General features: G+C 45.3%; 1 long non-coding RNA gene across 2 annotated transcripts; it reads right to left on the bottom strand.

Annotated features, from left to right (window-relative positions):
* Positions 1-505: 505 nt before the first annotated feature.
* LOC143165603 (uncharacterized) lies at positions 506-26,770 on the bottom strand. 2 transcript variants are annotated; one of them, XR_012996278.1, is made up of 3 exons: positions 26,620-26,770; positions 24,165-24,294; positions 506-795 (listed from the first exon to the last, which is right to left on the bottom strand). It is a non-coding gene; the product is annotated as an uncharacterized LOC143165603 (long non-coding RNA). The 2 variants fall into 2 exon arrangements; XR_012996279.1 differs by lacking the exon at positions 26,620-26,770 and adding an exon at positions 25,155-25,231.
* Between the last annotated feature and the right edge of the window lie 1,066 nt (positions 26,771-27,836).

Genomic DNA, 27,836 nt, shown 5'->3' with positions numbered 1-27,836 from the left:
CTATAATGGCTCAGCACTGATGCCATAAGTAAAAGGAAGTGTGTTGGACGTTTTATTTTGCTTGTGTGGTAAACTGTACAGTTAAGAGTCTGAATAAACCTCTTTTGTCAATTTTATTACCTTTCTGATATAAAAATAAATAAACAAAGAAGGAGTGGAGACCTGCCAAGCCAGCCTGGTTCAATAAGAACTGCACTGACAAGGGAATAATTTTGTCCTAAAGCTGAGGGGATAAAATGATAACCTTTCAGGAGGGCAAAGCCCCTCCAGAAGGAGCTGTGTTTTACACAGGAGGATCTAGAATAAAAGGATTAAAAAGGGGACTCTGAAAAGAAAAGGAAAAAACAAAAATGCCATAAAACTTTTGCTACCAGAACTGCTCTCTAGTTTGATGGGAAGGCTGCATGGAAATAAGCTGCTGAGAAATAGGAGCGTGGCAGGGTAATAGCAATTAGGAGCATTTTAATGATCATTAAAAAAAAAATCACAAGTAAATGATACCATGTATTAAGTAACTTTTACTAGGCTGAATATAAAACAGACATCAAGAAATCATGCTTTTACTTTGCAATTAATCTCAGCAGTGAGTTCTAGCCTTACCACTCCGATGCCAACATGGGAACTTCCAGTAGGTAGCAACACATAATTACCACTGGGCGGAGGTGAATCAACCACTTTCCGTCATGAAGCCAAAGAGAGACCCTCAGACCATCTGCCAAAGGTGGGTGGGTGGGTGAATAAGTGTTACTTTCTTGCTCGACTCCAATCAGGACACCACACCTTGTGATAGTATCTCTGTAATAAGCAAACAACTTTAAATGATATTGTGTCACTGCAGATGAAGCAGGAGGGTGACCCAGCAAGTCAGGTTTCATTAATGCACGAGGGACTGCAGCATGCAGGTACTCACACTTGCCTTGGGACCCTGGAAGCCTCAGCCTGCCATGCAGAGGAATCTAAACTCTAAGACTGTGTCTCCTTCATTAGGGACACACAGGGCTCCACAGCAGCATTGTCACTACATGAACGTCCTATTTGCTTTTCTGTGCATCACTGTTAAAAGTCTTCTAAGGTGCTAGTAAGGAGATTACAAATGTAAGTCCATCGCAGAAATACAATCACATTAGTATGGGTACAGTGAAAGATGCCAGGATTATGTATGTTTCTTCTAATTAGCAAGACATGCCCGATGCTGCATGCCCAGGTGTTCCTACAGAGTCGTTACCTCCTACCACTGTGCCTGCCTCTTTCCTCAATTGCAGTTACATGGTCCAGTTCCAGTCACAGGGGATGTGTCTGCTCTGCCAAGCCTTTCCAGCTGTGAAGGTCCCAGTGAATCCCACAAGGGCCTCCGCGAGGCCGGCCCATCGCTGTACTGACCAGCATTTCCAGTTTTGTTTTCCACAGAAACGGAGCGATTCTGGGGATGTCACAGACGCCTCCCTGGCTGGGAGCAGGCGCTGTGGCTGCAGCCAGGCCCCTGCGGCAGGAGTGAGCCTCAAGCCAACCAAGGGCATGCCAGCTTGGCAAAGCGGCATTTGTCCTCCTCTGGCCCCACAGTCAGACCTGGTGCCTTTCCAACCATTTTCTTTCTTACTTTCTATAGTAGTACTTGCCTCGCTATTGTACTTCAGACCCCAGTGAACCAAAGGTATACCTAGGGAGACTCAACCATCTTCTGTGAATTCAAACTACTATGGGCCATTGTGCAAATGTGTATTTTGGCAAGTGCCTGGCCCTTCCTGTTGGCGGAACTACTCATGCTCTAGAAACGACCATGCCTGTCCCTAGCACTCCGTGCAGATGACCTTACCCTTTCTTCTTTCTTATTTTTTCCTTTCACTCAAACTAATTGAATCCTTGTCAGGTGCCAGGATCTGACACTACCATGCTCTACTGTCCATTGGCCTGGTAGCCTCATTCCTCCTCTTTTCCCATTTCCTCCCCTTAGGGCTCCCGCCCTAAGGTAACACAAAGGCTATGACAACAATGGCAGGAAGATCGTCCTTGGTGGCGAGGCTGGGAAGGAAGGGATTCCCAACGGAGGAGAAATAGGTGTGTCCTGGTTAGGTTGCTTCCGAGTTTGACCTGCTCAGCCACTCCCTACCAAAAATTCCCTCAACCAACACTGCAGGCTCATGCTGAAGGTCTCACAAACTCAACACATGTAATCAACAGGCTACTCTCAAAGGGATTAGCCAAAGCATTAGCAAAGTTGAAGATGTCTTATGTAAGATATCAGTACATTTTTCCTGGGAATATTATGGAGCAAGTCCACACGGAAGCCATGTCCAGATACAAGAAGGTGGCTAGGAACAGCCAGCATGGATCTACTGCAGACAAACTGTACCCAGCCAACGTGGTTGTCATCTGTGCTGGAATAATGGGCTGGATGGATGAGGCGGGGGAAGCAGTGGATGTCACTTACTTTAGTTTTAGTGTGGCCTTTGACATTGTCTCCCATCTGGGCCAAACTGGGGTGGTATTGCCTGTGGACCACAACCTGGCTGAAAAAAGCTCATGGCTGGGCCATGAAGCTCAAAGGATAATAATGGTCAACAACTAAATATTTACTTGGCGTTAACAGATGGCATTCCTCAAGTGACAACACTAGGGCCAGTCTTCACCAGCAACCTGGATGACAGAGCAGAATGGTTCCTCAGTGAGTTTGTGCATGACACTGAATTCAAGCTGTAGGTCATTATGCTGGAGGACAAGGCAGCCATTCAGGAGGTCTTCAGCAACCTGGAACACAAGCCTGAAAGAAATCTTCTGAAGTTCAGCAAGGACACATGTAAAGCCTGCATCTGATACAGAATAAACCTGTGTGACAGCACAAGCTGGGAACCGAGCGGCTAGAAAGCAGCTTTGCTAAAAAACGGACCTGGGGTCCTGGTGGACAAAAAGCTGAAGAGGAGTCAGCAGTGTGCCTTTGCAGTGATGACGGCTAATCACACCCTGGGCTGCATGAGCGAGAACAGAGCCAGGCTCTCCGCAGAGGTGCACAGCACAAGAGCAATGACCGCAAGTTGCAGCAGGAGAAATTCCATTGGACATAACAGAAGAAATTTTTCAAAATAAGAGCAGTTGAACTGGAGCAGATGCCAAGAGAGGTTTGTGAAATCCCCATCCTTGGAGATTTATGCTCGCAGCCCAGAAGGCCAACTGTATCCTGGGCTGCATCAAAAGAAATGTGGCCAGCAGGGCGAGGGAGGTGATTCTGCCCCTCTACTCTGCTCTGGTAAGACCCCACCTGGAGGACTGCGTCCAGCTCTGGGGATCCCAACATAAGAAGGACACGGACCTGTTGGAGCAGGTCCAGAGGAGGGCCACGAAAATGATCAGGGGGATGGAACACCTCTGCTATGAAGACAGGCTGAGAGCGTTGGGGTTGTTCAGCCTAGAGAAGAGAAGGCTTCGGGGAGACCTTATTGTGACCTTCCAATACTTAAAGAGGGCTTATAAGAAAGACGGGGACAGACTTTCTAGTAGGGCCTGTTGCGATAGGACAAGGGATAATGGTTCTAAACTAAAAGAGGGTAGATTTAGACTAGATATAAAGAAGAAATTTTTTACACTGAGGGTGGTGAAGCACTGGCACAGGTTGCCCAGAGAGGTGGTGGATGCCCCATCCCTGGAAACATTCAAGGTCAGGGGCTCTGAGCAACCTGATCTAGTTGAAGATGTCCCTGCTCATTGCAGGGGGGCTGGACTAGATGACCTTTAGAGGTCCCTTCCAACCCAAACCATTCTATGATTCATTTCAGAATTTTAATGGACAAAGCCCTGAGCAACCTAAGCTAATGTTGAAGCTAGCCCTGCTTTGAGGAGGTTGGAGTGCAGCCCTCCAGATGTCTCTTCCAACCGATATTATTTTGTGGGTTGTTTTGTTGGGGTTTTTTTATAGCTGTTGATCAGGGAGACTTGGCTGGAGTTAATGATTCCTCAAAAAGAATGGAAGCTGTTATCTCTATAGCATCACCTGCCAATTATTTATTTATAATATGAATGAATTCTGAGTATGCGTCACAAGTCCAGACAATCAAGAGACTTCACTTCAGAGATTTTATGTTTAAGGATCAAAAAACTGAACTTTCTCTCTCAGATCTTCAAATTGAGCAGAAAAGAGGTCCTGCCATTAACACACAGGAGACAAATTTGCAAAAAACTCCTCAGTTGAGAGCTAACATGAGAAAGACTATTTCTCGGCTTTGTTTTGGATATATGCAGCTCTCACACATTCTTGTGGTGGCAACTTAACATGTTGAGAGGCTTTCTGACGAAACCATTGTTTTGGCCTGAAACATTGTGAAAGCAACGCCTGAGATCCGGCCTCTAAACCCAATCCCTGCCTCTGTGTTTGCCTCCCACCATGATCTGTTTGGTTCAGATAGAAAACCACGGCCCATCTCTAGTCCCGGATCTACTCTGGCATAGAGGTATGAAGCAGGCTGTGTACTTGGGTATGCAGGGGACAACCTTCCAGGATCTGACACAATGCCATGGGGGGGACTCTATAGACCAGGACAGATGATAAACAGTGTGTATGTGCGCAGGGCAACCCTGCAGCACACACGGGTTGCTACAGTGCATGTGGCTGAGTCCCATCCAACACGCTGTGCTGTGCACTATTTATGTGCAGCCATTTGTCCAGCAGTCCGGGCTGCCAAAAGTTCAGAAAAATAGCTAGCTGCTATGAAAAAGAAAATACCGAAGTTAGTTGCTGAGTCTCAGCAGAACCACACTGCAAATGTGGGGCATAGGTCCGTAAGACCATGCCTCCAAACAGCACTGGCTGCAATGCCAGGTGTGTCAGCACAGCAGGAGAAGCAAAGGACACAGCACTCCCTGAGACGGGCCAGGATATTTTTACCTGCCAGTCTCTGGAGAGACACAGGTCACGCCTGTGAGTCACAGCCCCAAATGCCCCCCACCCCCAAAGCCCCAGACCACCTAGCCCTTCTGCAAGCTTCCTGTTGTCAGAACAACAACGAATGCTCAGAAAGGGCACCAGATTCATCTCCTATCTCTGCATCAGCTAAGTTCTGTGACACCAACACAAAACCTGGGCCAAGAAGGTGGGGGGGGAGGGGGGGGAAGTAAAAACCCAAACGTATTTGAAAGTATGTTCAGAAACAAACAAGCAAAACCTCTTATCCAAACAAATCATAGTTAGATCTTGGGTGAGACCGTGTTTATAAAGGTTTAGCCAAGAAGCTTGCTTGGAGATACTTCTCCAGCCTTAACATAACACTACCAGCCTGGACAAGTGCTACTAGAAAACACCTCATTAAAATGCTGTTGTGGTATTTATTTATAGATAGTAATTTATATCACACCCATCATACACACTGATCTGGCAGCTATGATCGGCAAATTGGACTGCTTCTCCCACAGCACTCCCTGCCCCAAATCCACTCCCCGATGCCCCCACTCCCTTACCAACACAACTGCTTCCCACTTGGTATCTGGCATGTATTCAGCATGACAGCAGTGTCGCTCTGAATAAGCCTCTCTTTGTCCGCATTTATCCAGCCCTGCAGCATTCTCAAACATGCAGGTGGGGTATCAAGGATGCAACAGCCCCGTGAAGAGCCAGACACACATCTGTGGTGCTTTGTAGCTAGGTATTCTTGGGTACAATTGTCAGCCACTACAGAGCTCATCCCTGGAGTGGACAGGTAGCTGGAGTCTGCATTTGCTGGAGGGTCCAAGTGGCTTTGGAATGCACCAAGGATAATACCAGAGAAGCTCCTCTGCAGGTCATAGACACTAGTGCAACAGCCAGCATGATAAAACAGCTTGTAAGAAAGCATAGGGTGCGTCTTCAGCAGGGATGGAGGGGGGAGGAAAAGGGAAAAAAGAAAAAAAGACTGGCAAAAAAAAAGAGGTTAGATGAGGTAGCTGGGACTGCCGGGGGCAATCTGAAATCAGTTTACATTAGAGCAGGTTGCTCTTGATTTCGCTACAGCAGTTGTCACGCTTGGTAAGAATAACAAGCTATTCATACAGCAGCCACTATTGTGCAGCTCAGCACATGCAGCCTCGTGGAAACAAATCCAAGCAAATGCAGTGGCTAGGATGGGACTTCTTTTTTTAAAAAGCACATAAAATGGTCATGTAAATAAGTTTCCACTTCAGGAATCTGTGAGAACAATTGTTTCCCTGTAAGAGGGCTTTGTTACTGGAGCACCTGATGTTTTACCCTAAATCTGCACTTTAGATTGAAATGCTGGCATATACATCCCACTGCAGCTCCTAGGTCCTTCCCACTATCTGGCCCCTTCAATCTCCAACTTTTTTTAATACTTTCAAGCTCATCACCTATCTAGAGTTCCACCTTTGTGCATGCCCAGAACTGCCCCAGTCCTGACAGGGCCAAGCAGCTCAGCTCAATTCACACCTAAGTCTGATCAGGATCCAGAAATTGGGCGTTGCTTTGCCTAAATCCCCTGAGGGCTTTGATCAGGGATTATATGTTACCTGGTGACTGTTTCATGTAAAATGCATAAACAGTCCTGGGAGCAGAGTCCAGAATCTCAAACTCCCATGTGAATGCTCGAACCAGTAGGTAAGACAGCCATGCTCCCCCACGTGTACTTGCTTTCCAGCCCACTGATTCAACAGCATTTTGCTGTAGAGCAGCAGATCCTCAGCAGAGAGCGGGCTAGGAGTGTCTAGCTCCCTGCCTTGTGGTTTGGGTGCTCTGCTAGAGGTGGCAGATGGGAACAAACAGCCTGAGGAGAACAGTGACTCTGCTTGTCACTTCCTGGCTGCTGGTAATCCATGTTTCAGATTAGACATCTCTGCTGTGACAGAAAGGCTGTCTGTACTTACCTTCCAGAGGAGCTGCTGGGCTGGGTCACTGCAGCATTAGCATTTAAGACTTAAAATTTCCCTATTAGTCTCTCTGGCCGCCACGCTGAATGTTTTGGCCCTCGTATGGAAGTGCCAGGCTTGCCTCGGGCACACTGCAGGGACTGCTGGCTCTAAAGTCAGAAGCTGGGCACTAGAAATCGAGAAACATAGAGTTTAATACTGAGACATCAAAGTACTCCTGGGTATAACCTAAAAAATCTGTAATTGCATCTGCAAATGGCTACACCACATAGTTACTCAGCCTGGGCGCTCAGGTCTTGGTGCATAACATGAGGAATTTCATGAATTAGCATGTGCTAAGGGCGAAAGCCATTGGGAAAATCTGTACTGCTGCTATCACTACAGAGAAACAAAGTCTTCCCCTACCCTAGCAGCACACCAACTCCCTCCCTGCTAAGGCTCTCTCCCTAACATGCATTGGTGCATTTGTCTCATCCAGGACCATTTGGGGAGGAGGGAAACAGCTTTGTTTCTTCTAAAAAAGGGGAAAAGTTGTATTTAGCTAATCATTAAATAGCAAAATGCTTTCTGTATCTGTTTGCATTGCTCATAGATATTAGAAACATTTTTTTCATGGGTAGAAGAATTATTTTACCATAAAAATGCAGAAACAATGACATCTCTCTGAGGAAACATCCAAATGGACAAGCTTCCATCGGGACCAAATTCAGTTTACAGTTTGCAACTTGGTCTGGCTGTTTTCCATTTTTACTACACAAATTATATTTGCAATGGTAGAAACTGATAATTCTGCCCTGGACCAAATACACAAAAAATGCTTTGGAAAATGCCATATTTTGCTCACAAATGCAAAGCAAAAGTTGTTTCTAAGTTTCACTTACTGCAGCAACTGTTCCACAGTGAATTTCCCCATTTGCTGCAGTGCTCAGGAAGTTCCTTTGGAAACCACTCAGCACGCTCAGTACACACACAGAAAGCACCAGGAGAGAGCCACAGGCCAAGTCATTTCTAATAAACACTCTCAGGCTTCCTTCTGTCTGAGGTGCCAGGACAAAAAGCAAAGCTGCTCACATTGCCCCATGCCACAATTTGGGGGCAATACCTCCTTCTGATACCTCAGAAGAATGAAAAAAGAAAGACAAAGCTGGGAAAATGCTTCTGAATTGTATACTTCAGCCAAAACGAGCTCCACCAGGTTTTTACCACTAATGCCACAGCTCATCTTTGGATTTCCATTGCGTTCGCCATCACGGGCAACATTAGGGACTCTCCAGCTAAAAGCAGGGGCAGCTACCAACCGAGCTGTAAGGCATTGCAGCTGCTGCTCTAAGAGACTCCTCTCCTCCACAGCTCAGCACAAAGTGGAAGCAGAAACACAGTCACTGATGCGTCCAACCCCAAGACCACCATTAGCTACAGAGGGCTATGGATACTGTAGGGCACATACAAAAGGCTGATACTCGTTGCCATGAAGGTTGATCGGTATTTTTATTGTGTCGCACAGGTGTATGCATTGGTCAAATTGTAAGGGCCAAAGGGGACAGCAGACAAGGAGCAGTCTTAGCACTTGACCCCTAAAATAGCATAGCCTTTGTGTGGTGATCTTGGGCTACTCCTGAAGCATAGCTAGACATCTGAGTATCTCTAAATGTATGCAAATATGGCTGTTTATGAGCAAGACCTCTCTTTATTAGAAGGGCTATGGGCTATACAAACTCTACAGAAAGCGGCCAGTGGGTTAACAAGAGGGGCTTACCTCTGCCACAGGCTGAGGTGCAACAAAGCACAGTGTTTATGGGAAAACAGAACTTTCTCCAAGGCTGATGATCGCCAGGTGCATGAAGTTCCAAGGTACAAGCTGAGGAAGCATATCACCATGCTATTTCTCATCAGTGAAGCTTGCTTGGTCCAGCAACAGCAGTGCAGAGCTCTGATTCACAGCACTGTTTGCAGGGCATTACTATGCCACCCCCTGCAAATCAATAATGGCTTCAGGGGAAAATTAACAGATGGTCACAGGGGAAATCTCCTGAGGGGTTTTTTCCCCCCTCCTCTGTGATAATAGGCTACTTATGATTTTCTGAAACCACCTGCATATTTTCCCAGGCATCCTGGCTACCAGTTAGAACAGAGTGTATGTCTCTACAGTGGTGTTTGCAGCACTGGGCTTGCTTTTCATTAAATGCCTCTCATTTGCGTGCAAAAGACTGTACAGTCCAGAATTTCACTGTCATGATGCCACTGAGGGGTGACATGGTGGTGATGACTAATGCTCAGGATTGGGTTCAGGGAATGCTTAACATTTTCTAGCTAATCCCACTGCTTCGGGAGAGTCACCTGACAACCTGGTACTCCACTTTTCTCATTGCTGTAAGGGGAAGAAGTAAATCCTCACTGGTCTTTAGAGGAAGAGTGCAGTGTATTATCAGTGGTGTTAAAGACTCCTGCAACTCACTAGGCAACTGAGAAACAACAGGTGTTACCCAGAACAAAGTGCAGCAAGAGGAAATAGCACGACATCCAGAGACAGGAGCAGAAAGCTCCACCACCCTGGGTGTATATTACTGTAGAAAGGCGGGGATGGGCAGTAAACGTGTATCTCATGAGTAACGAACACGTGCATTTTCATGTGGCATCACCATTCTGCAAAGGCTGCCAGATAGTAACACTTACTGTTCTCCCTGCCACGGCATGTGATGTATGGCATGGCCACGTGCTCCTTCAGAGCAGCGTGGAGGCATGGGATCTAGGACTTTAAGACAGCCCCTTAACCTTGCTTAAGCTACAAGATATTTGCCCAGATCCCCAGCTCAGCCAGATTTCATAGAAGTGAGCATCAATTCCACTGTACACCACACCAGGTGTTCTGGGATGAACATCCTGCACACACCAAATCAGTTCAAGGATCTCTGTGAACTGTACTGCTTGCCAACCACCCAGCTGCAGCCCATCATGCAGGTACAGACACACAGGGCAGCACCAGCCATGCCTGCTTCCCCAGGACACCATGTGTCCTCCACTCCCCTCCTCCCCACCCCTCCTTCTCTGCTCTTGTGTTAGCACCACAGAACAGTAAGGCAAACATGAGGGCTCTGGGGCATCCAAAATACCCCCTTCCTGGCAGCTAGAAGCCACTGGTGCTGCCTTCTGATGTGTGCGAGCACTCAGTTGCATGAATCCTCTTTCCATCCCACTACAAAGACCCTACAACAGCTCCCACATGTGTTCTTCACTGTATGCTCTACTGTTTCCTCACGTCAGCATCTGCTGCTCAGCCTCACTGTCTTCTGCTTGGTGCCAGAGGCACAGCTCTGTAGAAAGGCATTCCTCCCCTCCCCTGCTCGTGTGGCCCTGCCTTGGATGGAGACAGGCCCTGGTGCCCTCTAAGACTACAGAGCTCAAGAAGACTCTTTATTAAGGCTCTGGCACTGGAAAGATGCTCTGAGCTAATAGCCACACGTGACCTGTTCTGCAGGGTAAATCTTTCCTCACCATCTTCTTTCCCTCCTCCCTGGGTTAACAGGCAGTTGGGGAGCAGGGGTTGTTGATTTGTTAAAGGATCATTGCCTCTCAAAATTGCATTTCAGGAAGCTAGGAATTATAGTTTGCAATCTGCATGGTTTCTGTTTCCAAAGGTGACCTCGTGCGTGTGTGTGTGTGTGTGTGTGCCCGCCCCTGCTACCTTCTTTCAAGAAATAACTATGTGTAAGACAAAACATCATCACAAACCAGCCTTGCGGATGCATGCCAACAGTGCCATGCCGTCTGTGCTTTGGCTATGTCTGCTCTAATACTGTGTACATCACATTCCCTGTTTTGAGGACTAGATGTGTGACATCTAAAGTGTCTCAGGCCAGTGCAGTTGAAGGACATGAACACCAAGGGTTACAAATGAGAAGCTGTGGTTAGCTGGCAGCTGGCATAAGTATTGGTTTTTTGATAAGCACTTTAAGTGGCTCATTAATGGCAAAACCTTTTCTAATGAATCTTACCTGCAGCCAGTAGATGAACCACAAAGGACAGACTCCAGCCCTTTTCCAGAATACTGCTCAGTGGCTAAAGAAGACAAGTGTTGCTTGGAAAATGACCATTTTTTGTTTTGCAAAGGACAATGACAGGGCAGGGGTCGCAATGCATGAAGTGCACATATGCTCAGTCACTTGGAAGAAGGATGTTCTCTAGCACCCATGTTTGAATTTTAACTGTTGACTGTGAGCCAGGTTCAGAGATGACGTAGGTGGTTTTGTAAGTTACATCAGTAACTTAGTGGGGTGGCTGTAAGCAGGCCAGCTACACCACAGCTCTTGACTGGCACTCTTCCATAGGGAAGATGCACAGGTCTGAGCCTATAGCAGAATTTCCCAGGAGATGAATAGTGCCCTATCTGATATTTCAACCTTGGTTGCCTACAGTGTCCTGAGAAAAACACTGGCAAAAATATGGAAAGGTTTTGTTGTTGTTGTGTTGCTATTGTTCCCTGGTTACAAATCTTCTCCGTAGATTTGGAGATGTTGAAAATAATCTATGAGAATGTGGATTATTTTTGAATTGGCATTTTAGTCCAGAACTGGATTGGAAATAATGGTGATGGAAGAAAAGCTAAGCCAGGCTGATTTGTTACAGTAAAGCTGTGTTGTACTTTAGATTACTTATTAACAAACAGCAAATGGGCCTCTGCCTTGACCTTTTTTCATTTGAGCAAATATACTCTTCCTGTCCCTTGTAAACAGCAGTTACTGGTAACTGAGTCACGTACCCCCTCACATCACTGCAGTTAGTTTTTTTCATCTGTGGCAAGGATTTTAGTCAAATTGAATTTTGCCAGGCTCACTAAGGTTATTAGCAGTATTATTAGTCTTAATAATACCAGCAGTAATAATACTACTCTGGATCACCATAAACCTGAAAACATCTAAGTACTTCACAAATATTAATTAACAAAACTCAATAGGAGGTCTGAGAAACCAGCAAAAATTGTCAGCCTCGCTTCAGAGCTGAAGAGCTGAAAACAGAGCCACAGCAAGCAGAAGTGGCTGTTTGCTTGATGAGTTTCAATTAATGGCTGTTCCTTTGGTGTCACGAAATGCCAGGTGCCCAGTGCCTCTGGCAACACTGCCAGGTTAAAAGCAGCAGCCCACAGCACATATCTGGAGCAGCAGAAGTCAGTAGTAGGTTTGGGAACTGGAGTCAAAAGGATAGGTTCCTTCACTGAAAGCTGCTGGGCTTTCAATAGCTGTGCTGCTTAGAATGGGACTATCAGATGTGCCCCAGGTGTCTTGTGCCACGACCAATGGTCTCTTGGGCACTCTGGAAAATCCCACTCCTGCTTATCTTCAATGAAGTTGAAGACCGAGAACATGCCTAGAACTGCAAATGTTCTTGTCCCAACAAACTATGGATACCGACTCCTTTGTCAGCCTTTATATTAAACCTGTTTGAGTGGAGGAGGCAAACTCTGACAATCACAAGGAACCCCTCTGCAATAGCTGATGACTACTTTTCCTACCTAATTATTTCCCTCACTTCTCTCTACTGATATTAAAGCTCCAGTGGTAGCCAAAGCATGATAATGGCACCAAGGATTTTGCAGTATTCATCTTGGTTGTAAGTTAATTTATCCCGCAGATATCACCCAAATCCATTCTGAATAGCACAACATCAGGCACTCAGTAAACAAGGTGAAAGTTTCATCTAGATTCTTAACCAGTGATGTCTAAGAGTCTTTGCAGCAAGGAGTAATTACTTGTATTAATTACAGACTCCTCTAAGGTACATTATGCCACAGCGTACAGAGGATTGGACATATACATTGGAGGAGTGACTTTTTCATTTCTTTCATTTGTTCAAAAAAGCTACCATTTGTAGGCATAGAAAGAACACAGGCAAAGTCAATCTGGATGTGGTGTTTGCAGTCAGGAGGACACAGTGCCAAGAGCAACAGCCTCACAACTGAGAGATCCAGGTGCGGTTTCTCACTCTGACACAGACTGCTCATGTGATCTTGAGCATGTCACGTAACCTGTCTGTCCCCATCTGTAAAATTAGAATAATAGTAGTTAGTTCATGTTAAAGCCTGAAAGATGCCAAAACAGTAAGAAAAAGGGAGTCTGTCTTCACTGAGTCTTCATCCACCAGTGTCTTCTAAGAGTTACAGAAAGCACTGTCACCAGACTGACTCGATTTCCCTGTCTGATACACTCACTGGTCTTTGCCTGGTGGGCAACTTTTCACTCTGACTGTGCTCACTCCTTATTCTCTACGCCTTTTGAAGACATTCTCTGAGAACCTTTTCTCTTCTTTGGAAAGGTGGATGGCAACCAGATGCTCTAACTTCAGAGTCATATTCATCCACTTAACTCTCTCAAGTTCTTTACAGAGTTAGGTTAGATGTTCTCCAACTTTGCAATGAATTTGAAGTATCTCCTTTGGTGACAATAAATCCCAATGTCCCACATGTTCCTTTACATCTCCTGTGATACCCACTATAATTGCTCCTTACAAAAAAGATGCAAGCCCCACGGCTGAAATTTTGTGAGGTGTTGCTTTTGGGGGCATGGCGGAGTTCATTTTCCTCCACTTCCCTTTGTCTCAGCAGCCCCAGCACCAGCTATTCCTCTGCAAAAACACACTGGTGTCACAGAAGTTTTCAGTCATGTGATGCCTAGTAACTTTAATGGAAGTCCCATAGCTGCCATCCTACACAGTGCTTTGAAGGTCCGGGCTCTGTGTTTCATCCCAGATAGACAGTCTATAAAAGTCTCGCAAACAATTCAGGCACAGTCTCTGGCCTGGCCAGCTCTCACCACTGGCATGTTATCCTACAGTAGAAGCAGCCCCCGGGCTTACATTCGGGCAGGAATGGAAGTAATGCTACATCTCTTTGGGGGCCCTCCTAGCCAGCAGATCTTAGAATATACAACACAAGCAAAGAAAGCTGGGGTCTTCTGCATGGCCCTCTGGTGTTGCACTCTCCGGGCATAACATTTGGCAAACATCAAAGAGGGGCAGGAAGAATCCCCCCACACCAACTTGGCAGGAGCTTTGGGGGTTTCTGCAGGGTGAGGCACGTTCCGTCCAAGCACACACCCTTGGCCTGCAGTTGTTCACGGAGCCATGGAATTATATAGTGCTTTCGGAAGAGCTTTTGTGACTGTGATAGAAAAACAAACAACGGCAGGATGAAGGGAAGGCTGCTTGAGTCTGATGAGAGCCTGAGAGGACACCTTTGCACAGGAGAACTTCCTGACCACAGGCTGGGGACAGCTGTGTGTAACTTCCCCTTGCCACAGGCACAGCCACTCCAGATTTGCACAGGCCCCCCCTTTCTCCCAGCTCTGTCTCACCCAGCTGTGAGCTCTATGCTCTAGAGATAATGGCAGCTTCCGCTGCCTGTCCTGTTTCCCTTGCACAGCAGGGAAGGACAGACAATCCTACAAGCAGGGGACAGGACCACGGTGGGAGACTACAATAAGAAAATCAGTACCCTGATGGGTTGCTGAGGTCCCAGACTCATGGGCACATGGATCCAATGCAGGTATCAAAGAGCAGGATTGCGTCACCATGGCTTGCTGCATCCCTCTTCCTCACCTCCACGCATCCATCAGCTGCCAAGAGCAGCTGCCTGGTGGGGCAGACCCGCTCCACGCAACCCAAATTTACAGGAGCTGTTCTGCACCTGCAGCGGTGCAATGGTGCAACAGCTCATGTCCTTGCCTAACCCTTCCTTCCTTACATTTATCTCAGATACCAGGCTTGTTGGTAGCTGTCTCCTTTACTGAAGAGCACACCTGGGTGTGCTGTCGGGTGAACAGGGGCACAGGGAACAGTGTCTCGCCATCACCCTGTTCTCTGGCTCTTGCACAACTGAAGCAGAGGGTGTAGGATGACCATCCCTGGGACTAGCTCAGTGCCCAGCACCTCAGCCCTCTCCTTCTCTGTGGCTCCTCCGTGGAGGTCCCCCTCAGCAGTGCAAAGGGAACAGGAAGGATCTGTAAAGCTCTGTGGCTCTGTGCTGTTTTCATGTCTGTTGACACACATTACTCTCTGAATGGGCAGAGGTCTGTGAAACTGCTGATTCATGAACGTCTTTGCCATCTGTGGCCTCTTCAAATGAGAGTTCACCCTGATCCAAGGATGATTTACTTTTCTTGGCTGTTCATCTCAAACTGATGCTGTCTCCAGTCCCTCAGACTTCGAGGGATTCGGGTAAAAAGAAATATTATTGAATTTCTTGTGAAGTTGCTGAGTTAACTCTCAGCAGTGAAGCATTCAAGTCTCTGACAGAGAAGGGAAAGATGTCAAGAGTTAGTGCTGGGGGATGACTTCTCACCAACTTCATACCCAGCCATCTTCTTCAAACCTACCAGTCTCAGCATATTTGCAAAGTCACAGTTTGGAGATCACTGAAGAATGAGCGAGAGCCTCTGATATTCACGGGCCCTGAGCTGGGTCTGAGCGTGGATTGGAAACAGAGGATAAGCTGCCAAATACTGCACGCATCCATCCCAGACAGGCTACAGCCACCTCCTGTCCCATCACCAGACAAGCTTCATTTCCTTCTTCCTCACCCCAGCTATCATCAGCACCTGTTTTTTGCAGATGATTTCAGCTTTAGCTCTACTGCCTTTCCCTCCTTTCTTTTCTCACTAACAATCTGTTGTCACCGATCTACTTTCCCATGAATGGTCACAGTCTCACCAAGCAGGGCAAAGCTGTGGTCAGTAAGATCTCCTGCCAGGGCACGTTATATGACACTATTGTGGCCAAGCAGCTGCCCCCTTTCTCCCCCCCAGCTACATCTTCCTACTTGTGAAACCATCCCCTCAGAAACAGAAGAACCTGCTCCTGGGTAAGGTGCCTGAATAGGGCTAGCAGGAATTGGCCCTGAAACTTTGTTATTAGAGCTGACACCTGAGTCCAAAGAGGTGCTGCTCAGCTGCACCTCCCACTAACGTCACCAGCATGGAAGGTGCTTTGCATGCCTCAGTATTAGCCCCAGCGTTATCACAGGACAAATCATAACCATCATAATAAAATTTTGCAATAACCCCAGTTTAATTAATAGTAAGGAGAAAAAAGTCTTGCCAGGCCAGATGGCAAACTCTTAGTTTCTCACGTGATGACTGTCAAATTACTGTCTCCACAAAAGAACGTCACAGAGCACGTTTAATAAACCTTGGAAATGTTTACCAAAGCGACAGTAAAGATCCTGGCTGATTCACCAGGATCTGTCCACATGAAGGAGCAAAATGCAGAGTTGGGTTTTAAGGAGTTACTGCCAATAAAGGACTTAAGTTCATAAAACTAGACTTTAACTGAACTCAGGCACTGAAGTCCAGCATCACAGAGGTCACTATCTCTCAGCCACCTGCACTCTGTGGTCTCTCCTTGATTCACATTCAAGTTTTCTGCTTCCACACCTACCCACTACAGCATCTTGAAGGAGATGCACTTTATGCTACCCTCCATGGGCACCAGAGACAAGGCACCCCTTCTCTGAATGCCCTAAGGCATGGGGTCTTCCAAACCAGCTCTGAGAACACGAAATGCAGCCTGAGGCTCCTCACACCATGAAGCCCTGATCACTTCACTCTAAAACAGAAGCTACCCACCAACAGTGGGATGGGGAGAGCAAACATCCCGTTAGTGGAAGGCATGGTTTCACTCTGAAGAGCTTCACCCGGAATAGCTGATTGGCCGGCAGTTAGACAGTCTCATGGGAAGTGAGAGACAAGCACTCTCAGATTGAGGAACGCATTGAACCCAGGTCTCCCACTTCCTCAGTGAATGCTCTAAAATAAAAGACACTGACTTAGAAGACAGACACCAGCCAGAAGGAAGAAGCACTACTCTCTTACTTCCAAGGTATTGCTGGCACTGTGCTCAGGGAGAAGACTTTCAGAGTCCTTATAGGACTCAAGCATGAAGTCCTGAGTGAGGTTTCTGTGCCCTGATGGCATGGCAGGGATGTGAGAATGGAAGAAGATTTCAGAAACATCTGTATTTTCAATATCTGCCCTCTAGACATCAAACATGCTCTCTGGGAGAGAGGTCTCAAATGTCTAGGTCAGGTCTGGATGTAGCCCTGATTTGAATAGGGAGAATGAGGGGGAAGGAAGGGCTATGCCATTGTACTGCAGTTCTGCTCCAGTCTCTGGGAACACACACTCATTCGGGCTACAATCTCCTCAACCCATCCCAGCAGCCTGGCCTGCTGACTCCTCCCCATCCATGGGCTAGGAAGCCTTGGCACAACAGCACTGCTTTTGGCTCCAGGGTCTGGCTCTTGAGGCTATAGACGGCGGCACCTCCTCTTCGGATACCTGTGCCCTGTACTGAGCCTCACGCACCCCAACCCGCAGTCAGTTAGCACTTCTCTTATGGCTCAGGGGACTGGGGTGCCTGGGGGGCACTATTAGCACAAGGGTCTTTCATTTCATCTGCGCTCTTTGGATGGAAGGCTGTGGTTCACTGAAGCTTTATAGGTCCTTTGGCTAGGATATGTTCTACGGGAATTTGTTTTGGCTCTTCTATGTTTTTGTCTTCTGGTGGGACAGGACACTTTGAAAATTGCTTTCCCCCCCTTTGTAGAAAATATGAGAAAAAATGACTTGACACTTTCACATTGCAGTAAAACACTTCAAAGTGTACTAGGTAAGTTCTGTCTCATCTGGGTGAAAGTGCATTGTACTTTCATGGCCTTATGTGTTATCTTGCAATAATAACAACAAGAAAACAAATGTTCTGTATAAAACAAAGCAATAAAAGTGCATCAGTTTCAAGTGTTGGCTGGTAATTCCACTCAGTATTTTTAGGCCTGTCATGAAAAAAGGCAACATAACACAATTTTTGCAAGCTGTTTCTCTTGGCAGATGGCAATTCCATCTTCAGTGTAACTCAAAAGGCTGAAGTGACTGATACCACTCTTAACTTTAGTTAAACCTTACCATAACTGCTGCAGCCACTGCAGAGTTCTGCTTTCATGTTGCTGCTAGCACAGGGAGTTTCAGAAGAATTTTGGATTGGCTTGGATACAAGTCTAGCAGGGTGCTACAAATAGAAATAGCGGAAGAAGGTAGTAGAGTAAAAATATGCAGTGCTACATCATGGGTAGAGAAGTAGCGCAGACAGGAAGTCAATGAAAGGGATAGGCATGCTGTTGCTCTCTGCCACTTGCTATGATTTTGAACGCACTCCATTTACAAATCCCCAACAAAATTCCCACTTGCATTAAACTTGCCTCCCTTCATATTGACATTGGTAGCCATTCTAGATAACAAGGCAGCCACACTAGGAAGGAGAACGGCTGCTTTTAAACCTGCCCTTTCAAAGCCGCCCTGTGCGTTGCATAATAGTTCACACGGTCACCACACTATAAAGTTTCATCTCACAACAGGTACAGTGGGGCTGAACAAAGAACCCTGCACTTAAACCTTTCTGATCTTTGAAGATACATGTTTGTAGTCATGAATCCATTCACATGGTGGCCCACATCTGAAAATCTGGGTGCCTGCAGCCAGGATTTGTTGATGCACCTAATGGCCTGGCTTGTTTTCCAAGGTGCAGACCACGTCCAGTTCCTACTGACTCCTGAGGGAGTCACATTAAGGAATCTGAATATGGATTTAGGAGCCTAACTTTTGGCACTTGGGGTGGAAAACTTTAGCCAATAAGACTGCACAATCCTATTACCATGACAGCTTGGGAATGTGAGAACTCAGCAGTTTGGAATAAGGCGCCACATTAAAAATAGATCAAACTGAAAACAGCCCTTATGGCCTACGGCGCCTAGGACAAGTGTCTGCCAGCTGAAATGCCTTGTAGGTAACTGTTCGCTAGTGAATCAGGTGCTGGCTGAAGGTGCCCACAGTTGCCTCAAGACACAGACGGATTTTTTTTTTTAGCACCATATGAAACTCAGCAGCTCCAACCCTAAGGGGATCCATGCAAACCTCCTGCTTGCTCTGCTTCCCATGGCACTCACATCCACTGAGTTTCACTTTGAATTTCAGCCTCACAAATCTCCAAACTCAGCCTAGAGTGATAAACTGTGCCAAGCCTGGGCTCCAGCTATGGAGCAGGACTGTTCCCCTTTCTTTTAACACTACTGTATGAAACAATGGAGGAACCAAGTTGCCCTACTGTGACACAGGAAAAATATGATCAGCATCCAGTGCAAGGTGTTGGGAGGACTTATTTCCTGGTCTGTTTGCAGCCCGAGGGTGAAACAAAGGGTGAGCTTGTTTCCCTGGCTGGCGTCTTCCTGCTAGCCAGGGACAAAAGTCACTTGTCCCTTTGGTTGTCTTAGATCTGCCCAGCAATGACCACAGAGATTTGCTGACCTGCTGATGGGCACTTCTGACAGTTGATGGGGTTGCATTTCAGTGGCTCTGCGTTTTCTTCTCCGACAGCTCCCAGAGGACAGTGATGCTTTTATGCTTAATATATGCTGTCATTTTGTATTATATCTTTTCTTTGGAAATAACTTCATAAATGACCAAAACAAAACAAAATCCCAAACCCCAAAATCCAAACACCAAAGAAAGCTGAGGAGTGCTGCAGACCTCACAAATGATTTACTGGTCCTTCAGCTGACACGGAGTCAAAAGAAGCCATAGCCCTGCCTGCTTTACAAGAGTGATCTGCCATAGAGTGGTGGTTACTGGTCACTAACATTACTTCCCTGGATTTCTGCTCTTTTTCTTCAGTCCCACGATGTGGTGAGGCCCTTGATAGAGGCTTTTGCTGCTGTATCAGCATTTGTGGCGTAAAAAAAAATTGTGACAATAGAGCAAACCTTTGGATTCCACAACCGGGTTGCTTAAAGACATAAATGACCAAGCACAACCCCAGCGCCTAACTGTCCTCCTCAATCCGTCCTCCCATGCCTGATTCATGCAGCAGTCACAGAGTGACAGCAAGGGTTACAGTCTTGCATAAAGAACTGACAAATGACTTGCTCAAAGCAGACTGGATGTATTCACATGTAATGGCTCAATGTGCTGGAATAATATTACAAGCACACTCCGTCCAACTTCATCTTTAGCTGAGTATAGTAACTCACTGAATATTGCAATACACTTGACAGATTAAGAAACCTTTTTACTTTATTAGGTTTAATTCCCTGCATATCTCTCTTTATTTTCCCTGCAGGATTGTTTGGGAATGCCTTACAGTGACAGGATCAAGAAAAGAATAGTATATACCAGGTATGTGAACAACTAACTCTGCCCCATGATAAAAACAATGCCAAAACTTTGGGGGGATTTCAGAGTAATTCGACTTCTGTAGATACAGGTTGTCTGAACACATCATTGACTAGGTTCTGGTGGAATAAACAAAAACAGGTAAATGATCGATGGGGATATACCTCCCCCAAGCCCTGGATTTTTCAAAGACGTCCCCTACTCCCTACACCCTACACACAATCTATACATTTTAAGATCCAGAAGGCACCTTTTTTCACACGTAACTTTAAAAATTTACACTAGGCTTTATAATCCTAAAATACCTCTGTGGCACAAAGCCGCATATGCAATACGTGGGTGGAAAAGCTGTCAGCATAGCGGAAAAAATATTCTGCTGAAACTCAAAACTTTGCAGAAACAGCTGAGTCACTCTTTTGCAGTTAAGGTAGTCTGGGCTTGTTACCCTCTTCTACGCCTCTGGATGGTGTCTGGCACACAGACCCATCCTCTGACTGCCAGTGACTCCAGTACACCTCTAAACAAGAACTGCCTTGGAAGTATCGGGCTGAGTTTCCTCACACAGGTGTATCTTGTCATCCACGCACATGAACTGAATGAATGCTCACTGATCTGGAGACTCAAAGCTCTTGGGTACATACAGCAATGCAGGTAGATTTGTACTGGCCAATTCATATACATCAGCTCTACTCTGGTATGTGAGACGATACTCAGCAATATTGCCAACTTACAGTTTGATCACAATTCTCAAGGCAAACAATGTTTTCCTGACCTCCTGAGAATTAATGCTTTCTTTATTAAAAAGCATGAACACAGTGAAAGTTTGAAAACCTAGCTCAAGTACACTAAGCTAAAGGAGTGAGACAAAAAATTGAAAAAAGATCTCCTCATTTATCGTTCTCTTTTTTCCTTTTCTTTTCCTTCATTTTTTTTTCTTTTCAAGTGTCCTGTTTCTTCAGTGAGCATTATTGTTTTGGCTGGGAAGAGGGAGCTGCCTATGAGCCATCTATTAGCACATAAAATTACTGAAATTGCAAAGGTCCAGAAGTCATAACTGCCAACAGATTATAGACTCTACTAATGCAGTCACATATGAAATCTATAAAGCTCATTTTAAAACAAACTCTAGTACAGCCTATACATTTTGATCCCCAGAAAACATAATTTGGCTTGAAAATCTTTTGATCCTTTGACCTGCATTTTAATCAGAATGCAAGATTTTCCTGAAAACTTGTATTTGTGTGTCCAAATCAGGAAAGTCTACATACATGTAAACAACAGTTTAATTTGTATGTGCAACAATGTGCCAGATTTTCAGCATATAAGAATAGTTTTCATATGAACTGCAGCAACAATATATACTAATTAGCTGCACCGTACACACACAGCCATGCAAATGCTACCACTGGGATTCACAGTTGCTTATGGGGCAAGTTTGCCACTGTAAAATGGCAATATCAGAAGGTAACTTTTACATTTTAAGCCCTATGATGACAAGCACACTCTAACTGACAAATCTTCCATAAAAGCTTATTTCCCAGTTTTGTGTTACATGCTAATATGATAGCTGCTAGCCAGTTTAACCTGCATCCGTGTGTTTCCTCCTCCAGTGGGAGGAAATATTGCATATTGTTCATCATAAAAGGGGGCCCAGGATGTATACATACCCCAAACTTGAACTGTTCCCTTACCCTGCTTTCCCATCACACTGGAATTATGGATGGGTCACTTGTGATGGAAGAACTGCAGGGAAGGATTCCCCTATGTTTAAAAATTTTCTGAAACTTTTCTCGTTGTTCTCATATTTCACAAAACCCAGCAGTCCTCCAGCAAGAGCACTTTGCTTTTCACGGGAAATGACTCTAACTGGGGCAAAAATATGCTTTTCTAAATAAACAGATTATGTTATATAGCATGAAAGCTAAAAAAATAAAGTAGCCTCAGCACGCCTACACCCTGCCTGCCATCACCAAGCACACACACATGCCCAAGCTTTGGCTGGATACCATTTCAAGCACTAGGCCCTCCAAGAGCAGCTGTTGGACAGCTTGTTCTCTCTCAGGCCCTTTCTCTCCTTTTCCTGGATTCCTCTCCTTGAACATTTGCTCCCAATCCAGTTAGTTAAACTCAATGCAAATCTTGCCACTGGCAGAATCAAACTCTAAATATCCTCACTTCTACATCCTAACTGCAGCCGTTTTTCTTCTCTCTTCTCTAACTTTCCCTCAGTATCAGATTTTCTTCCAAATACGCCCTCTTTGTCTCCAGCAGCCTTGTTTATGCTTCTGCTCACTGGTGGCTGCCCATAGCTGGCCTGCAATGACCTGTGCTGTAGCACCATGCTGACGAAGGGAAACCTGCTCTCTCATTCACATATGTTTTACACGCATGGCAGCACTGGAGACAGCATTGCTAGACTCATGTTAGAGTCTTGCTGTGCTCGTTTGCTCAGCCCTGTTTCCTCAGTTAGTCCAGCGCACAATGCCTGTTGCAGCATGATCAAACAGAGCTCGGACACCAGCTGAGCTTCTGTCACCATCAACTGCATAATTTGCAAAGGGAAGAGCAGCCACATCAATACCTAAACTTTCTCTCTATTAGCAGCGTACTCAAGAAAGGAAAGATAGACACAACTCAGTGTCCTTCCAGGAAGTTCCCTCCGAGCCAACCAGTAATGCCCAGCGAAACCAATGAAAAGACACCTGTAATCCATACCGGGCATGGAGCAGGCATCTTGCACAGAAGTACGTAAGCCTTTAAAAACCATTGCTCAGTTATAAACACGAAATACAAACACCAAAATATATACTGTTCAGCTGAGCCCTACAATGTTTTCATTACTTGAGATCTTCTCCTACCGGCTACTGAAAGGGGAAGAGCAAATTTCACTCCATTAAATGAATACATGAAAACTCTCTCTTTCAGCTGGTTCCTCATGAGCTCTTGCAGGGATAATCCAGGTCACTGACATAACACTGAGGAATATATCCAGCTACTGAACAAAAGTCATGACGAACACCAACCATGTCAAGAAGCATCTGTCACTGTTTAAAATTCTAAGGAAATCATCCATATACAAATTAGCTAATAAAAGTTACAGTTATGTTACTGATAACTAAAAAATCAGATGTCCTACACTATTTGGTAAACAAATTACAAAATAAATTACATGAGCTAAATTAAAAATGTGAATGACATTCTTCACATATTATAAAATGACCTATATATTGGTATGGGTCTTGTGAAATACCCACTTGGAATTTGTCTTAGCAAAGGCCGCCTTTAAATTGGTTTTATCAACTCAGAATTCTTGATATTTGCATATGTTATTGCTCACAATGCAAACATAAAGCAGTATACCTAGAGCTTTATTTATTTACATTACCTACATGTTCACTTAAAATCAGAACTTGATGCTTTCATGTGGTAATCATATATTGACTTTTTCAAATAAAAGTTGCCAATAGAGTTATTATATACATTCCTCACTTAGCAAGCCAAATAATACAGTGCTCTTCTTAAAACTGCAGTCTAGGGAATCAAATCCTAGTTTTACTGCGGTCAATAGCAACCCCCCTCGCCTCCAGAAATAATTGGAATAAGCCAATTCTGTAACCAATAATAAGATAGGTCAAGAAATTTTTGGTATGAAGACTCTGGCAATCCCATTCTTTTGATATTTAACATGAGTTCCAGTAAACACAGGAGGGTTGCTGACTGCAATGAAGCAAGCAGCACTGGCACATAGCCTTCCAAATTTTATATTATTTTATGAGAAGTCTAAATGCTAATTTGCACAATTATGAATCAACAACAGACACTCATTTCAGCCTGACTCTGTCATCAGGGTTTTAACTGAACTTGCATGTCAATAAAAATGTGAAAATAACTTTTAAAAAGTTAGTGAATATACATACCCAGTCCGCCAAACTGAACTTGGTTCCACCAAAGCAAATTAAACCCTAATGTATAAATGACAACATAATGGAAGTAAAATGTATATATGACAGAGATGACTATAAGCTTGTATATAAAAGCTAGAATATGTGACACTTAGTGACCAACAGCAGGTTTGGCATTCAGTCCTGATCTCACAGTTGCTTGTTTGGGTGTACTTACTGGTATTTGTTCACATCATCTCCTCTTGCTGAGGGACTTCAGTACAAATCACATGGTGGATCCAATACATATCAGCAGCCCAAGATTTATTTGGTCCTTGAGGCAGGTCTACAGCCAGATGCATTCGAAGCTGTGGAGGGAATACCCAGAGTGAGAAAACTGAGATACAAAAGTTCCTCGGTATTCAAGTTCTGAAACATTTTGAGGCATTTATTCTGCCAAGACTTTCCCTGACTCCAATGGGATTTTGCCAGAGAAAGTGGTTTGAATGCCTAAAGTGGGGTTAATTCCTAAATGTGGTTCTTTATTTTAAATGTAAATAATTAGAAATCACAAAACCCTGCTCAGAAAAGGTACTGTGCTAATCCCTCTCTACAGTCACTTGCTACTGACTCTCAGTGAAGCTGCACGCAGAAAAGCATCCATTGCTGCCTACTACCGAGCATCCTCACATTTCAAAGTCAAGTCATCAAACTAATAAAGGAAGGAGTAATGCCTAAAACTAGGGGAGGTCTTGAATCTCGTTGTTCACTAGGAACTATTGTTAAAATGTAAGTTGTCCTGCTGCACAGAAAATACAGTCAATGCAGGTAACGAGAGCCAGCTTCCACCGCATGGGCCAAATCCTTTTCCCACTGAAGTCAGTGGCAGAACTCCAACCTGTTTAATGGGAACGGCAACAAGCTTTCTATCTGCTTAATATAAATGAAGATACACATCTCCTCTTTGACATATTTTGGGCTCAAAGCCATTGGCTGACACTTGTTTGGTTCTCTGCATGTATGTGACTCATGGGATAATATAATGCCTGATTTCCATTCTGCCAGACCTGTCTTTCTCCGTGGTTAACTATTAATTTCAGAGGCAAGATGCAATACTGCAGTAAAACAGGATGGTATTAAACTAAGAAAATCGCACTTAAATATTTAGAGTAAATGAATCGGATTCCCTTTTGTGAGGATTCCCTTCCAATTAAAGAGGTATACTCACATAGTCCTTAAGACATCAGCCAGCTCCTGCATAGAGAGGGAGTTTGTGGAATTCTCTAGCAAAGCACTTGGCAGGCAAGGTAGTGTAAACACACTGCCTTCACCCCGCCAGGACGGCTTGAGGAGAAACCTGATAATGGAAATGACGTAAAAAAATCTGTATTCCAACTAGTTGATTTTTGTTTCAGGCTACCTACACAGAACTGGGTTACTCTGGATATACAGGTGCTCCATAAACTATGAGCACATGCTGATTTTCCACCAAAGCTGTAAACTCTTCGGGATAAGGGCTGACTTTCTCTCTTTGGATCCATAGCCTAAGTTTGAGATACTAAGTAGTACCATAAAAAAAATTAAAATTATTAATAAAATAATATGGGCTGGAAGGAATTATCTGAACAGACTTTCTGATTCTTCTGAAATTTCTTGTGATATGCTTATTATTACTAAGTGTTGTCTTGGCTTTAAAATGCAGTTACCTCAGACACGATACAGCAAATCACACTGAAACACCGATATTTCCATGCAAGGTGCGCGTTTATATGCAATTTCACTTGCATAAACACGCATTTCATTACAGGAGAAGGAGACACCCAGAAACAGAGATATCGATGTATAAAACATTATTTTTTACTTCATCAATTATACCGAGAGCAGTGGGCCCATTCCTCCACCCTTTACTCAGTTAGACATTTGCCATTTTTTTCACCACTGAATTGGGTCAAACCCAATTCAACCAGTAAATTCAAACCAGTAAGCGCAAAGCACTGGGAAGCACCTGCTTTCTCCTAACAGCAAAGCATCTTCCACTGCCCTCCTTCAGTGTGGAAATTTGCGTGGAGCACTCCAAAAACTGTTCCTATCCTCCAACCCCCTGAAGCAGGTGGATGAGGCAAGCTCCTCTGGGGCAATTCGCCCATTGCAGTGGAAAAAAAAAAAATCACTGAGAAATCTTGACATTCCTCCGCCACCCCCAACCTGCTGCAGGACTTTGCTATGGTCATGAGCAATCTCTCAACTCTGTACACAGTGCTAGCAGACAACTACTCCCTTCCTCCCCAACATGTGATTACTCGCTTGGCCTCTCAGTCACTGCCCACCCCCATGTCTCACCCCTCCGTGTCCCAAACCCCATGTCTGGGACTGGCAAGGGTGAGGGGTGGAGAAGGAAGGACTGCACAGCCACACTTGTGTGGCAGGACGGGCAGACGCTGGCAGCATCACAGCAGTGCTGCATATAAAAGGAACAGGCACGGTGGGAAACTTTCAAAAAGCCACCCCGCGGTCATGTAGACAAATGCCAGTGAATATATACACACTGACAGCACCCTGCCCAGCACTGGAGCTGCTCAAGCCCTTGGCCAAGCCAGGATAAATAGTCTTGGTGCGGGGTGCATATGTGCAGGAAGATGAGTGGGAATGCCACATGTGAGGCCAGCCCCTGCCCACAGTCCTGCCACGCTTACCTGCTGCATCCACGGCACACTGCAGCAGCGCAGCCTCTGCCTGCCATCCTCTTCTGCAGCAGCGTGGACTGGCAGCTGTTTTCACAGGAGCGTGCTGGACTAGACGATCCCCAGAAGTCCCTTCCAGCTCCAACTGCCCTGTGGTATTTGGAGTAGAGAGTGCATAAAAATCCTTTCCACCACCAGCGTGCATGCCTAAATACTGCTGAAACAGGCAAGGCATGGGGTCACACGTGAGACTGGAGCATTGCAGTACTGCTCGCTTTGACCCTGGTGTTAAGGCAAACATCCCTGAACACGCTGCTGTGAGAACTTTTTCATCTGGGCAGCGACTTAGGGATTTGTCAAAAGCTCAGCCGTGTGCCGGGGTAAAGGTTCAGGTTGAGAGGAAGAGAAAATGCAGAGCTGCAGCTGGGGAGGGCTGCCAAAGCAAAACGCAGGCTGCAAAGAGCACAAAGAGGCTGCAAACAGCACCATTCTGTGAGAACTTTTTGTCTAGGGCATGGCTGGGGGCCTTGTCGAAGGCTCAGCCTACAGTTAGGGTTAGGATTAGGGAACGCTGCTCACTTTGGCACTGTGTTTACGGCACTGTCTCTAAACACTTTTCTGCTATCAATAATTTACCCTTTGTAATATTCCAGGGCATGCTGTGTTTATATAACTATTGAAACACCTATGTGGTAGATAGGTGATCTTAATTTTGAATCATAGAATGGCTGATTCTTCTGCCACTGAAGACCTGTTTAATCTACAGTTCATTTAAATTAATGGAAAAATCTGCTTTGTCTGAGGCCATAAATGATTTGCTGAAACCACACACAACACACACGGTGAGTCACAGTTCAGAACATAACTCAAACGACCAGGACTGTATTCCCATGCTCTAACCACTAGATTACAGTCCCTCCCACATATACCCTGCAATAATCTTTGCTCAAATGATAACAGCGTTTCCCCACTTTACACGTTGGATGGCATTACTCAGTAAGGCACATCATACCCGACAGGAGTAGATCTGCAGGGCTGGGGGAGGAAGGAAGCACAAGTAAAAGTCATTATTTTTGCCCGACACCACTAGAACTTAACTCTTCCCTTGGAAAATTACCAGCTCTGAATCCCCCGATTTACACCTAACTGAAAAAATAAAATCCTTAATCCTGATCTGCACTCATCTTTTACGCATCCCGAGCAGCGAGTGCTCGCAGACCGACTGTCAC

Source organism: Aptenodytes patagonicus, chromosome 11 (assembly GCF_965638725.1).
Source record: "Aptenodytes patagonicus chromosome 11, bAptPat1.pri.cur, whole genome shotgun sequence".
Lineage (NCBI taxonomy): Eukaryota > Metazoa > Chordata > Aves > Sphenisciformes > Spheniscidae > Aptenodytes > Aptenodytes patagonicus.
Note: the sequence above shows the minus strand (reverse complement) of the source record. Positions and strands in the feature narration are given on the sequence as shown.